This window comes from Canis lupus, chromosome 3 (assembly GCF_011100685.1).
Source record: "Canis lupus familiaris isolate Mischka breed German Shepherd chromosome 3, alternate assembly UU_Cfam_GSD_1.0, whole genome shotgun sequence".
Taxonomy (NCBI): Eukaryota; Metazoa; Chordata; class Mammalia; order Carnivora; family Canidae; genus Canis; species Canis lupus.
This window is the reverse complement of record NC_049224.1, coordinates 74,993,789-75,007,881: the sequence shown is the minus strand read 5'-3', so window position 1 is coordinate 75,007,881 and position 14,093 is coordinate 74,993,789. Positions and strand designations below refer to the sequence as shown.

The 14,093-nt window shown below is 46.6% G+C and overlaps 1 long non-coding RNA gene across 1 annotated transcript; it reads left to right on the top strand.

The window, feature by feature from the left end:
- Nucleotides 1-1,359: 1,359 nt before the first annotated feature.
- LOC119870851 lies at nt 1,360-8,804 on the top strand. Its single transcript, XR_005356418.1, has 3 exons — nt 1,360-1,450; nt 1,654-1,750; nt 7,607-8,804. It is a non-coding gene; the product is annotated as an uncharacterized LOC119870851 (long non-coding RNA).
- The last annotated feature ends 5,289 nt before the right edge of the window (nt 8,805-14,093 follow it).

Below are 14,093 nucleotides of genomic sequence, written 5' to 3'. Positions count from 1 at the left end.
AATGCACCTAAGGATGGTGGTTTGTTGTCAGCAAAACCAACCAAGAATTAGGGGTTGGAAATTTTAGTCCTACCTCCTAATTTCCAGAGGGGAGAAAAGCTGGAAATTGAATTGATTGCCAATGGCCAACAATTTAATCAGTCATGCCTACTGCATAATGAAACTACTGTAAAAACCCAAAGGACAGTGTTTGAAGAGCTTCCAGGTTGGTGAACGTGTAGATACTCAGGGAGAGTAGCAGCCTGGAGAAGGCCCGGAAGCTCCCCGCCCTTTCCCACACACCTCACCCTGTGCATCTCTTTCATCTGGCTATTCCTGAGTTACATCCTTTTATAATCAACCAGTCATCCAGTAAGTAAATGTTTCTCTGAGCTCCGTGGGCCACTCTGGCAAATTAAAAGAACACAAGGAGGGGTTGTTGGAACCTCTAATCTAGAGCCAGTTGGTTAGAAACACAGGTGACACCCTGGGTTTGGGCTTGTAATTGATGTCCGAAGGGGACAGGGGTGGGAGAGTGGTGTCGGTCTTGTAGGACTGAGCCCTTAACCTGTGGGATCTGATGTTGTCTCCCGATAGACAGTGTCAGAACGGAGTTGAATTGTAGGACACCCAGCTGGTGTCTGAGAATTGCTTGATGGTGTGGGGGGATGAAGCCCTCCTCCACATGTTGAGATTGGGTCCCAGAACACTCTTACTTCACTATCAGAGCCCTAATTTCCTGTAATGTTGGGCATTCACATGTTACATAGGTCACTCCCCAGCGCCAGGGGCATCAATCATGATTAATCTAAGATGACTACTATCATTTGGATTCCTTCAAGAGTCAGGAACAAGGATTTGGGGAGGTGATCCCAGAAACTTCCTAGAAATATAGTATAATAGATTAAAGAAAATGTATGTAGAGGGCAGCCCCGGTGGCCCAGCAGTTAAGTGTCGCCTGTGGCCCAGGGCGTGATCCTGGAGACCCAGGATCAAGTCCCACGTTGGGCTCCCTGCATGGAGCCTGCTTCTCCCTCTGCCTGTGTCTCTGCCTCTCTCTCTCTGTGTGTCTGTCATGAATAAATAAATAAAATCTTTAAAAAAAAAATGTATGTAGAGCACCAAGGCCAAAGCTCTGGTCATAGTAGGTGTTGATCTGTCGTCATAGCTGTCGTTATTACTGTGGTGTAACAGTCCCAGCTTACCACAGTGGCATCCAAAGCCCTGTAGGATCTGAGTGATATGTGTGCTAGAATCGATGATTTCCTGATGGTGGGCTCATCTTCAACATGTGCCGGAATAGGCAGTGCTTGGGGCCAACTAGCACACTTGAAACCCATAGCAACAGTGTTGATTCATGGCAACAAAGACCAGCATGCCAAGGAAGAAAGAAGCAGCAGCAGGACTGGGCTTGCTCTGCAGTGATGGGCCAATTGCCTCTTTGGAGGGCAGGGGGAGCACAGAGAGTCTGGTGTGTGAGTAGTCTCCCGGGGCTTAATGGAAATTTTTGTTGTATTTTATTTTGTTTTATTTTTGCTTAATGGAAATTTTAAAGCATAACTACCACTCTGCTAAAGGGTGGGAGAAAATGAGAAAAGATTTTGGTTTATCACTAAAAATCCACACTACAGTAAGGAACTGCTCTACCAAGCCTTTTCTCCCCTTCTTTCATAGAACGAAACTTGAGCTCTGGCGCAGCACTGGAGACTACACTTCCCAGCATCCCTTGCAGCTTGGTATGGCTGTGGGATCAAGTTGTCACCAATGCAAGGTGAGTGTGCTCCATCCACCTCTTTTTTTTACAGGAAATTGCTGCCTTGCACTATTTCTTTTCCTCCTCCTGGAAGTTGGATCTTCTCTTGACCCAGCTTTGACCATACAGAAGAGGGCTGCTTTTATTCTGAATATTACCTTAGAAAAGCATGCCCCTTCCTAAATAAAACCCAGAAGTATAACATTTAAAAGGGTAGTCAATAATAAAAAAAAAAAAAAAGCTACTGATCACACACACACACACACACACACACAGTTAATGCAGTATTTGCATTTACTACCCTTACTAGGCAAGCTGATAGAGAGTTGGGGGGCGGGCGGTGGTGGTGGTAGGCACACACAACCTTAACAGTCTGGCCAGTCTATGTCTTCCTCCTTCTCTGCTCACTCCCAGGCAGTATGTCATTGACCTCTGCTACCAAGATTGATTTCTGTTATCTACAGGAGGAGATTGGAATCTCCTCCAAACCGTGTGCCACCATCTGCGAAACCCAGTTCCATATTCTCCCAAGAGATGCAAGGGATAGATGTCCGATATTCAGTGGCAGCAGGGAAGGCAGGGCTCTTATGCAAAATGGGATCACTAGGGGATTGGGAATTATAGGAGTATCACCTTAGATACCAGTGCCTTCACCAGCTTTCTCTCTGATGCAGACAACTTGCTTATATTGCTTGCTTTCAGCGCTAAACACGCTTTCCTTTGTGTTTTAAACTTTTCTCAAAAGCAACATATGTCATAACAAATTCATATAAATATTTTTATGACATCTCTTAAGTTCAACATGTTTACAGTTTATCACAGTGGGGTGTAAACACTCTGTCAAAACAGGTTCCCTTTTGTGGAAAGGGAGAGTGAGGCATCCTTTAAGTACGAGACAAACCATGCACATCACAGGGGCAGAGGGTGGCACGGAGAGATCCTGAATGATCATATGGAGCTGGGCTGTCCTGCCAACCTAGGCTGCCTGGGGACAGCAAAGGCTTCTTTCCTTCTTAAGCCACCACATTTCTTTATTTGTTATAGCAGCTTAACCTTTATCCTGGCAAATACACTAAAGACAGGGTGAGTAAATAATCAGCATTTGCTGAGCGGTGCCTGGGTGGCTGGGTAGGCCAAGCATCTGCCTTTCGCTCAGTTCAGGATTCCAGGGTCCTAGGATGGAGCCCAGGTGGTCTCCGTGCTCAGCGGGGAGTCTGCTTCTCTCTCTGCCCCTCCCCCCTGCTCGTGCTCCCTCTCTCTCTTAAATAAAATCTAAAAAAAAAAAAAAAAAAATTACCGAATAAATGAATGAATGCATGAGTAAAGTGCAAGTGAGTACATATCGGAGATCCCTGAGTGGCTCAGCGGTTTAGCGCCTGCCTTCAGCCCAGGGCGTGATCCTGGAGTCCCGGGATCGAGTCTCACATCAGGCTCCCTGCATGGGGCCTGCCTCTCTCTCTGCCTGTGTCTCTGCCTCTCTCTGTGTGCGTGTCTCTCATGAATAAATAAATAAAATCTTAAAAAAAAAAACCACAAATGAGAATGTATCTCCTCATACTTCTAGAATAATGAAGCATCCGGTATTGTTTTGCTTTATCTGTTTCTGGAAGAGCGTGTCCCCAGAGACAGCTCCAAACTGACAAGGGACGCATTGAGTCACACTACGCCTGGCTGGGAGCGCCAGCCGCAGAGTGGGGAGCCAGGTCCACCTCTGCATCATACAGCAGCTGGCGAGCCCCTGAGAAACTAGGGCAGGACCTCTGGCCTCCAGGTGCTCTGGGGGACGAGTACAACGGCATCGCCAACTCTCCCAGCACAAATGCTCATGTGTCAGAGAATTTTGAGTGAAAAATGAAACAACAGATGGCAAAATAAAGACTCTTTACAAATGTGAAGTCTATGCTTTGTCTGTATGCATAGCACACTTTTTGTGTGTGCAGTTAACATTTATGCCACTTCTTCTGGATAATGAGTTCATTTTGCCAGCTCCATTTACAGCTAATAACAATCCACAATCATAATTATTGACGTCCTCATCACGGCCACCTTCTAACACATGAACATTTATTGTCAACTCTACTATGTAGAAAGGAAAATTGTTCCGAGAGCTACCAAATCAGATCTCAGGGTAAAAATAGCCTTTTCTTGACTGTAGCCACATTGATCAAACCACTGCAAGATAAACCTTGGAATGGTGGATTTCTTGGAAGAATACATGGATTGTTAAGATGTAGGGGGAAGGAAAGCAAACCAGCAACCGGTAGGAAATGTTGGATGTATAATGAACAGGTTACAGGTTCTACGGGCATAGAGCCTGACTGTCTAAATATTGTCTTAGGCTCAGAGACCACATCAATGAGCCCCATCTCCTATGCATGACAAAGTGTCTGGTTTAGTGGCTACCTTGACTAGAGAGGGCACAGGGTACATTATTAGAAAAATAATGATCTAAGGGCAGATGGTCTACTTACCTGTTCCCAAAGTAACTGGTGGCAATTCTAAATTGTAAACTTCTATCTTCTTTAAACCACTCCAGTGTTAGGTTTCTTTATTTCAACAGCTTAACAAATAACTAAAGCAGGATAGATGAGGTCCCTGATCAAACGCGTGTTGAAGCAGGTGTGCGCAAGCTTAGTTCTCAGATGAATTCACTGGTGTCATCAGGGGGCAGGGAGGCTGAGGTACCCGAGAGGGTAGTTCTAGAACAGCAGAGGAAAAGGTGGGTAAAAAGACACCTGGGGCCTGGGGCTGGAAGGAGAGAGAGAATAGGGGACTCTGTTTCTCCTAGTACCTGGGCTTGCAGCTCTCACAATAATGCTAACTCGCGGTCATACTGTGAGTTACTTCACTTAGGAACTTTTTTAAAAAAGATTTTATTTATTTATTTGAGAGAGAGAGAGAAAGTGTGTATGTATGTGTGGGGGAGGGGGAAGGGGCAGAGGAAGAGGGAGAAGCAGGCTCCCCACTGAGCAGGGAGCCTGATGACCCAGCTGGATCCCAATACCCCGAGATCATGACCTGAGCTCAACCCAGACGCCCAACAGACTGAGCCACCCAGGTGCCCCTGATTAGGAACTATTTTAACGTTCATGTGTGCTAAATCATTGCATCCTCATGAGAACCTCTGAAATCGGTATACTCATTCTCCTCAATTTATAGGTAATGAGCCCAAGTCACAGAGAGGTTAAGTCAGTTGCCTAAGGCCCCACAGCGGTAAGTGGCGAAGTGATAGTCCAATCCCAGAAACCAGGCTTTACCCATCCTGCTAAACTGCCAAGGCCCTATCCCTGCCAGGGATAGGTGGGGATCAAAATGCTACCTACCAGTGTTCCGCCCTGGCTTGGGACTATGTCTATGCAAAGAAAAAGGTACCTTTTTCTAATCGGCTCCAGGAGACTTGTGCTGACCCAGGTTGCATCTGTCCAGAGAGGACACCTTTTTCCTATTCTCACGTACAGCCTGGCAGTCACCTGTGCGCCACCTCTCATTAGTACAGGCCAGCACTTAGGGTGGCCCGCTGGCGTGTGCGGCACCCACTGGGGTGCATGCTGGTCCGGCTACAACCCACTCCCACTCCTACTAATCATGGCTTTTGTGTTCTCCACTCATCTGCTTCCCCTCACGTGGCCAGCCCAGCAGAAGTGACCTACAAGGAGCAGGAGCTCAGAGCTGCGGGCAGGCCACCTGCTGGTACCTCCCAATGGAAGGAGCGGAGCTTTGTGCTCCCTGCCATACTGTGCAGAGCAGAAGCAGGGCAGCTCCTTGGGGATGGGATACACTCAGAACAAAATCGGGGTCCGCACCCAAAGTTAAAGGCTCCTAGAGAAGGCTTTTGTTGCCGTTTCATAAGAAAACAAATGAAACAAATGTTCTGATTGTTCTGCTTTTGAAAATAAGCAGCAAGAAATTAAAACCTTAATCTAGCAACGATGAACTAAACCCTGTGATTCTAGGCCGGAGACAGACGTGGAGTCAGAAGACTCCGGCCAGGGTCACGGCTCGGCCACCTCCTACCACAGACAGCTGGCAGGTTACCTCACCTCTCTGGATCTCACTGTGCCAATCTCTGACAAAACAAGAAATCTGTGTTTGGTCTGGGCTCCTGGTTCCTGACATAGAGATCTTAAATCCCTTGAAATGTCTTGGGTGGCTAAGAGCGCATTTTGTTGTAATGAGGTGACCACTGGTGGGCTCCTGAGTAGCTTCAGGACAATCACCAGAAAGACCAAACTCTGATTAAAAGCTTGGAATCTACAGCCCAGCTCTATGCTCCAGGCTGGGGAGAGAGGTTGGAGATTGAATTAATAATCAATTGTGCCTCTGGGATGAAGCCTCCATAAAAATCCCTAAACCGAAAAAAAAAAAAAATCCCTAAACCGTGGGATGTGGAGAGCATTGGGGCTGGTGAGCACATCCACAGGCTGTGAGGGTGGCACACTCCAACTCCACAGGGACACGTTCCTGCACTTGAGGTCCTAGGTACTTCTTCATCTGGCTGTTCATCTGCATCCTTTATCATATCTTTTTTTTTTAATTTTTATTTATGATAGTCACACACAGAGAGAGAGAGAGAGAGAGAGAGAGAGGCAGAGACATAGGCAGAGGGAGAAGCAGGCTCCACGCACTGGGAGCCCAACGTGGGACTCCATCCCGGATCTCCAGGATCACGCCCTGGGCCAAAGGTAGGCGCTAAACTGCTGCGCCACCCAGGGATCCCCCTCATATCTTTTTTTTAAAGGATTTTATTTATTTATTCATGAGAGACACACAGAGAGAGGCAGAGACATAGGCAGAGGGAGAAGCAGGCACCCTGCGGAGAGCCCAAAGTGGGACTCGATCCCAGGACCCTGGGATCACACTCTGAGCCAAAGGGAGACGCTCAACCACTGAGCCACCCAGCCGTCCCATCATATCTTTTATAATAAAACAAAACAATAAGCATTAAATGTTTCCCTGAGTTCTGTGTGCTGTGATAGCAAATGATCAAGCCTGAGGAGGGGACCATGGGAACCCCCACGGAGTAGCCAAGCAGGACAGAAGCGGGGTCTCCCAGAACCTCACTACTTATGGTTGGCATCTGAAGAGGGAGCAGTCTTATGAAACTGAGCTCTTGGCTTGCAGGGGGTGCCCCAGCTCTGAGAAGTTAGTGGCAGAAATTACAAGCCCCCCGTGGATATCCGGAGAGTTGGAGAGTGGGTTGGCATGGGGGGGGGGATGCCCACGCCTTGCTGTCAGCAGTGGAGTATGAAACCGATTTTCCTTCACCATCAAAAGGAAATAAATAGGTCTGTCTCACATGGACGTGGCAAGAAAGAAATGAGACAGTATATGTGAAAGGGACCAGGGAGACGCGAAGGAAGGTTGGCTGAACCCAAAACGATGGCAGGAAGAGGAAAAAAGGAAAACCAGCATTGTTTTGAGTCGGGTACCCACAAAGTGATCTCATGTTATGTTCCGCAAACCACCCGCTCCACTGACATCCCACCTATTCCGATAAATAAGGCATTTAGGGTTCAGAGAGGCTAAGTGATCGGGCCCAGTTTATGAAGTTGGAGAGTGATTGAGCCAAAACTCAAAGATCAGATCCACCCGACAGCAGGTCACATGCTTCTTCTCGACACAGAGAGGAAGCAAAGGCAGAGGCAAGAGAGGGAGCCAGTGTAGACGCACTGCACTGGGAATGGGAACTGAGAGACAGGCGGGAAGGTGAACGAGGCGGGAAGGTGAACGAGGCAGGTTAGCCTGCCTCAGCTGTCGGGGGTCACGGGACGGGGGCCCTGAGCGGATCCTGTCATCCCTGTCACTCGCCTTCATTGGGTTTCTAACTCCTCAGTAGTGAACTCACTATCTGAAGTTACCTGGCTCAATTTTCAGGTTTTTCCTTCTTGGAAATTCCTTTCTCCTTCCCTGGATACCTGTGCCAGCCTGAAAACCAGCTGTGCAAACACGTCCCCGTCCTCATCCCCAGAACCTGTGAACACCGCGCCTTATTTAGCCAAGAGCCATTACAGGTCATTATGTGAAGGACCATGAGATGAGTGTCCTGAATCTTCCAGGTGGGCCCAATGTCATCACGAGTGTCCTGAGAGGAGGGAGGCAGCAGCGTCAGGGGCCGAGGAGCTGCCCACATGGAAGCCAGGATCAGAGGGGAGAAGATGCTTGGCTGCCGTCTTTGAAGATGAATGAAGGGGGCCGTGACCCCAGGAAAGGAGTCAGACTCTAGCAGCAGAAAAAGGCAAGGAAGGGTTCTCCCCTAGAATTTCCAGGAGCCAACCCTGCTGGCCCCTTGACATTAGCCCAGTGAAACGGATTTCAGACTTCTAGCCTCCAGGACTCTACGAGCAGAAACTCGTGTTGTTCGTGGTCATTCGTTACGGCAGCAACAGGGAGCTGACACGGTTACCTCACCCCCTCTCCCTGTGCACTTTGGCCTCTACAGTTTGGCGCTGTCGGGCCTTAGCTGGCATCACAACATTATAATAGCGACTTGCACAGCGCTTCGAGATGTGCAGAGAGAATGAAGCAAAGCCTGAGCATTTACCCTGTGACAGACCTTCTGTAAGCCCTCTCCATGCACCGACCACTGGGTCCCATGGATATCCTACTGCTTGTCCAAGGCGTGTGGAGCGGAAACCCAAACCACGGTGTCTAACCTCATAACCCGTGCTCTCAATTAGAACCCTCCACTGCCTCTTCACTTTATAGTCTACATTCGATGATCACCTTTGGTCCTTCTGCGAAGCCTTTAAAGAGGGTATTTTTTTTTAATCAGCCTTCATTTATAGATGAGGAATACGAGGCTCAGAGGGTTTAGGTAATTTTACCAAGACTGTTCATGCAGGAAGAGTCAAAGCTAGCCCTTAAACACCCCGACTGCTTCCTTCTTTCTGACCCATTCATGAGAAAGAACTGCTCCTCCCTTGAACTCCACAGGACTTGGTAAATACCTCGGTCACCACAAGGCATTCTGATTGTCTGTGTGGAATGTGAGCCTTTAGCAGGCCAAACCCTTGTGGTCAGATTTTCTAGGACATCATAATTAAAGAGGCAGAGGCAGCCCAAAACAGGCAAAAAGGACACCTTTATTCTTTCTCTCTCAAAAATAAATGAGGGTCTGGTTCAAAACTCTCCAGCTGCGTGTGTATATCCCCTCCTCTGTGCCCCCCAATTCCCTCACCCCACACCTCCAGAGCCTCTCATTCCCATCCACCCACCCAACCCTGTCCTCTCCCGGCCCCAGGAGGCATTTTTTTTCCTCTCACCTCATCTCTTCTCTCACTCAATTCCCTGTTAGGTCTACTTGGCCTCTCCTGTACACCTGTCATTTCCTATTATCTAGATTTTTTTTCTCATTGAAGTACAGTTGACACATAATGTTATATTAGTTTCCGGTGTACCATGTAGTGATGTGACAATTCTGTGCATTACTCTGAGTTCGCCACGATCAGGGCAGTCACCACCTGTCACCATAGAGCGTAATGACAGTAGTATGGCCTATCTTCTCTACGCTGTACGGTCATCCCCATGACTCATTTTATAACTGGAAGTTTGTACCACTTATTCCCCTTCACCTATTTTCAATTCTGTATCCTAATCTTTCACCTCCCCTCCAAGAGTGTTTCACACCCGTAGAAGCCCACTAGCGAGCAGCCCAAGAAAGCAGTCAGTCTCTCCATCTAGAGCAGGGTTAGGGGTGGGCAAAGGACAGTCAGGAAACACCTGCACTCAATGACCTCATGCCCTGTCACACCGGTCATGCCAGCAAGCCATTTTGTGAAGACCACTTCTGTCCTAGACGCCATCCTGGTCAGCTTATCTATGCTATTTCTTATCTTTGCAACCCCCCTGAGAAGTAAGTATTTCATTTGAAGAAACCAACTCTGGGATTATGTGGTGTGCCCAGCACTCCACAGGATACTCCATGAAGCCCTCTTCCTTGCCTCATCCAACATTACCTCCCACCAAGTCTTCCCACTAGACTTGGGGCTCCTCGAGGCCAGGTACACTGTCTTCCTCATCATTTTATTCCCAGAGCCTACTACAGAGTCAGGCACCAAAAAGCATTTAACAATGCGATGTTCTCACACCTCGAGCACCGCCTGAAGAAGTCACCCTGGCACCATCCCACCCCACCCACAAGAGCAAACCTTCTCCTTGTGCTCCATGACTGAAGCCACAGTGTTCACACCTATCTGGGTTCTTAGAACCCTCCCTCAGGCATGGGGTTGGATGGGCTTTCACATACATCTAGTCCACAAGTAAATGAGCCCAGGGAAGTTGCTCAGCTGGTCAATGACCTTGTTCCATACCATTTCCATTATGTGACACGGTTTCTCCTTGCTGAAGGGTAGTTGCAAATAAAAAGTAGGAATTTGGCATTGGCATTTGCCAAGTGGTTTTTCTAGGTGCCAACCTGGACCCATTCCCAGCAAGCTATATGGTGAACAGATAATCTTTTTGCATAATTTTCCAGGAAGTATAAAGCTCTATCACTGAACTTGGAACGGGTTGCACCAAAATTCTCCTTCAACTCTGGGAAAGCCATTTGATCTCCTAAGGGTTTTATTTAGTCATCCAAAAAAGGAAAGCTCACTGAGCTGAGAACAAAGGAGATCTGAGTTCTAGTCCTGACTTTGATATTTAGTCTCGGGCAATTTCCCGAACATCTGACAGTCAACTTGGAGCCAAGGGCTCCTTGATGACCTTTCGAAAACTACACAACCATCTAGGATGCTTCTATCTCAACTTCCTTTTCTCCCTCCTTTACTCATGGTCTGATGGCTCGTGTAGCCTTGCCTGGAATCCCTCTTCATCTTGTCTTAGGTGCTTCCCTTAACAGAACCCTTGAACGTTTTATTCCATGTTGTTGGTGTCTGTTTCTTGGGGGACCCAAAATAACACAGAGTTCCAGCCCATCTTTCCAGACACATTGCTTCATTGGATCAGTCTCATTGCATCCATCTCATTGGAGTCCTTCTTCCAGACCTGGAACTTATTTTCGTTCGACTGCTATTTACAGACTGTGCATCTTGCACCAGGCACTGTGCTGGGTGCTGGTGGCAACCGCGATGAGCGAACCAGACATGGTCTCTTGGAGCCTACATTCTGGGGCAGGGTTCTCCCACCTTTATCTCTCCTTATCAAAATCCTACTCCTTCCTCACAAGGTCCCTCTGAGCTCTTCCCAATCCTACTCAAACCATCCTACCCCAGACTCATCTGGCGTCTGCAGAACCTCCCTAGCCCTCACTGCCTATATTACTCTTTTGGTACTTACACTGCCTTATGTTACATTTTGCATTTACGTATTATCTCTGCAGCTTGATTATTAAATATTTGAGGCTAGGAGCAATCTTTCATATTTTTGCATGCTAAAGCACAAATGGCATGTAATAAAAATGATATTTAGCATTTATTGAATGCCTTCTATTTTCGTCAAAGACATTTTCAAAGCTGTGGGAAAGGGATAAGTGCATTAAGCACATCTTTGATTTTCTGTATTCTGACGCTTTGACATCTGGGGCTCTGCTGCCCTAGAGTGACTGCTCCTCTCAGGGTTAGTCAATTCCTAGAGAAAATAAACAAGTCACCCGTTAGTGTGCTCTTCAGATACAAACCAACCAACCCAGAATCCATACCCCAACCATCTCCTTCCGTCGTGCTCCAAACCGCTACCCATCTGCCCTAATGATCACAATGTCAGCTACCAGAAGACTATGCCTATAGTTCCTATGCCCTACACATAGCCCACAGAAATCATTCAAACTAGGCAGTTCCTAAGACAGCTTGCTCCTCTTCACCCATTCATTCCTCAAATAACAGCAATAAAGACTCTTACCCACCTCTCCCCTCTCCTGCCTCCTGACCAAGACCTCAGTGCTCTCCTGTATGGCCCCAGCCCCCACGGCATGGCTTGCCCCCTCCTCTTGGGAACTGTAACAAAATACCTTTTTAATGGCCATCAACTTCTGATCTGTTGGCCTTACTGCACCTCAAATTTCTATTACTAGATTGTTTTAAAGCAGTAAAGGAGGTGTTAGAACTTTTTTTCAGGGAGGTGAGGTCATATGGGAAAAATTAAATGAGGTCACTTTTTTGAAAGATTTTATTTATTTATTCACGAGAGACACACAGAGGGGGCGGCAGAGACATAGGCAGAGGGAGAAGCAGGCTCCATGCAGGGAGCCTGGTGTGGGACTCGATCCCAGGACTCCAGGATCACGCCCTGGGCCGAAGGCAGGAGCTCAACCACTGAGCCACCCAGGAGTCCCAATGAAGTCATTTTATATTTGGTAAAAAATATCCAGTTTTCCTGCAACTTTCAATAAAGTCAAGTCTGATTCCATTTTCTTGAGTGGGTGGAAATATCCAGACTCTTCAATGATTTTCCCCCAGAGTCAGCAGTGGAGTAAATACATGAGGGGGAAAATAGAGACCTTTATGTTTGTCTAAATGGAGCTGTGTTTGGTAGGAGAGGACTAGGACGTTGTAACAAAGGAGAGCATCAGGAGCTTAAGGAGGGTAGGAGCTTATTGCTTTCCCATGAACAGTGCGAGGTGGCTATTTGAGGTTGTTAGATGCCCTGCTCTAGTCACTCAGAGCCTTGGGGACTCGGCCTCATCCACATGGTCAAGGCTGGGCAGACACGTGGAGGAGGCACATCCGGCCTCTTAGCCAGTAGGGGTATAAGGATCTAATGTAAAACCGAGGGGCCCATCTGGTGTCCACTCACTTTCCACTGGTGAGAACTTCGTCACCTGGCCAGATCTACCTGCGGACAGCCTGGGAAAGAGAGTGGCCGGGCCGCCCCTGCCCAGCTGCCCCTCAGGGACCGTGGGAGGAGAGAGAACTGGCCTGGCAGGAGAGAGGCTGACTCTGCTACAGTACCGGAGATGGAAAAGCTTGAGAGATACAGCTTTGCTGGCATCTTAGGAGGGATTATTATGTTCATCGGACAGTTGGGGACACTTGAACTCAGAGTGATAAATAATTAATTAGTCCAAGGTCACAGCCTAATTGAAAGTAGAACTGGAATTTGAAGTCGGGACTATGGGATTTTAAAGCTTTTCTTTTTCTTTCCCCCACCCCAGCTTTATTGAGGCAGAATTAAATAAAACCGTAAGAGCTTTAAAGCACAACGCGATGATGTGATCTATATGTGCCATGTGGAAGGACTCTCTCCCTCATGAGAATTCACACATCACCACACGTAGCTACCTCGTTTTGTTTTGTTTTGTTTTTTGATGAGAACATTTAACTTCTCAGCAAATTTGTTATGCACTACAGTCTTATCAACTGCAGTCACCATGTTTTACAGTAGATCCTTACACCTTATTCATCTGACAACTGGAAGTTTGTACCTTTTAACTAACCTTTCCCTATTTCCCCCAGCTCCTGGCAACCACCTTTTTATTCTGTTTCTGAGATTATTTTTCTTTCTTTCTTTCTTTCTTTCTTTCTTTCTTTCTTTCTTTGTTTCTCCTTCCTTCCTTTTTCTTTCTTTTGTTCTCTTTTCTTTTCCCTTCTTTTCTTTCTTGGGATTCTCCATGTGATACCATGAGGTATTTGTCGCTCTGTGTCTGGTTTATTTCACTTAGCATAATGCCCTCCAGGCTAATCCATATTGTTAGAAGTTATAGGATTTCCTTCTTTCTCTTACACACTTAGTACACTTCACATCTCTTTCTCTTCTTACTAATAGACTTAGTTAATATTTCTTCACTGCATTAGTCTAGAGTGAAGTTTTATTTTATTCTCCCTTTGTTTCTTAAGCCTATTTACAAAATGTGTCTATATTGATTTTTTTTTCCAGCTCAGGTATGTCTTATTTGGTTTCCATCATGTACATTACTCTTTATTTGGTCATCCTTCTTTCATTATTTAAATTATAATTCAAAGATTGTTGTTCCATTCACTATATCGTTTTTTTAAGGATTTTATTTATTTATTTGACAGAGAAACAGAGCACAAGCAGGGGGACTGGCAGGCAGAGGGAGAGGGAGAAGCAGGTTCCTCTCTGAGTAAGAAGCTCGATGTGGGACTTGATCCCAGGACCCTGGGATCATAACCTGAGCCGAAAGTAGAGCCTTAACCAACTGAGCCACGCAGACGCCCTTACTATATCATTTTTTTTGTTGTCGCTTTTTCTGACCTTATCTTTTCTAAAAATTTATTCTTAAAGGAATAGGCTAACTCAGACCAAAGATAGTCCTAGCTTGATTGAAATCAATCAATAAAGCCCATGAAATGTTACCTTAAGTTTCCAAAATGTTTGTATATTAAATATCAAGCCATTTTATTAAATAAACTGGAATTAGTATTGATTCTTTTAGTTCCATGTACAAAACAAAATGTCCTATACT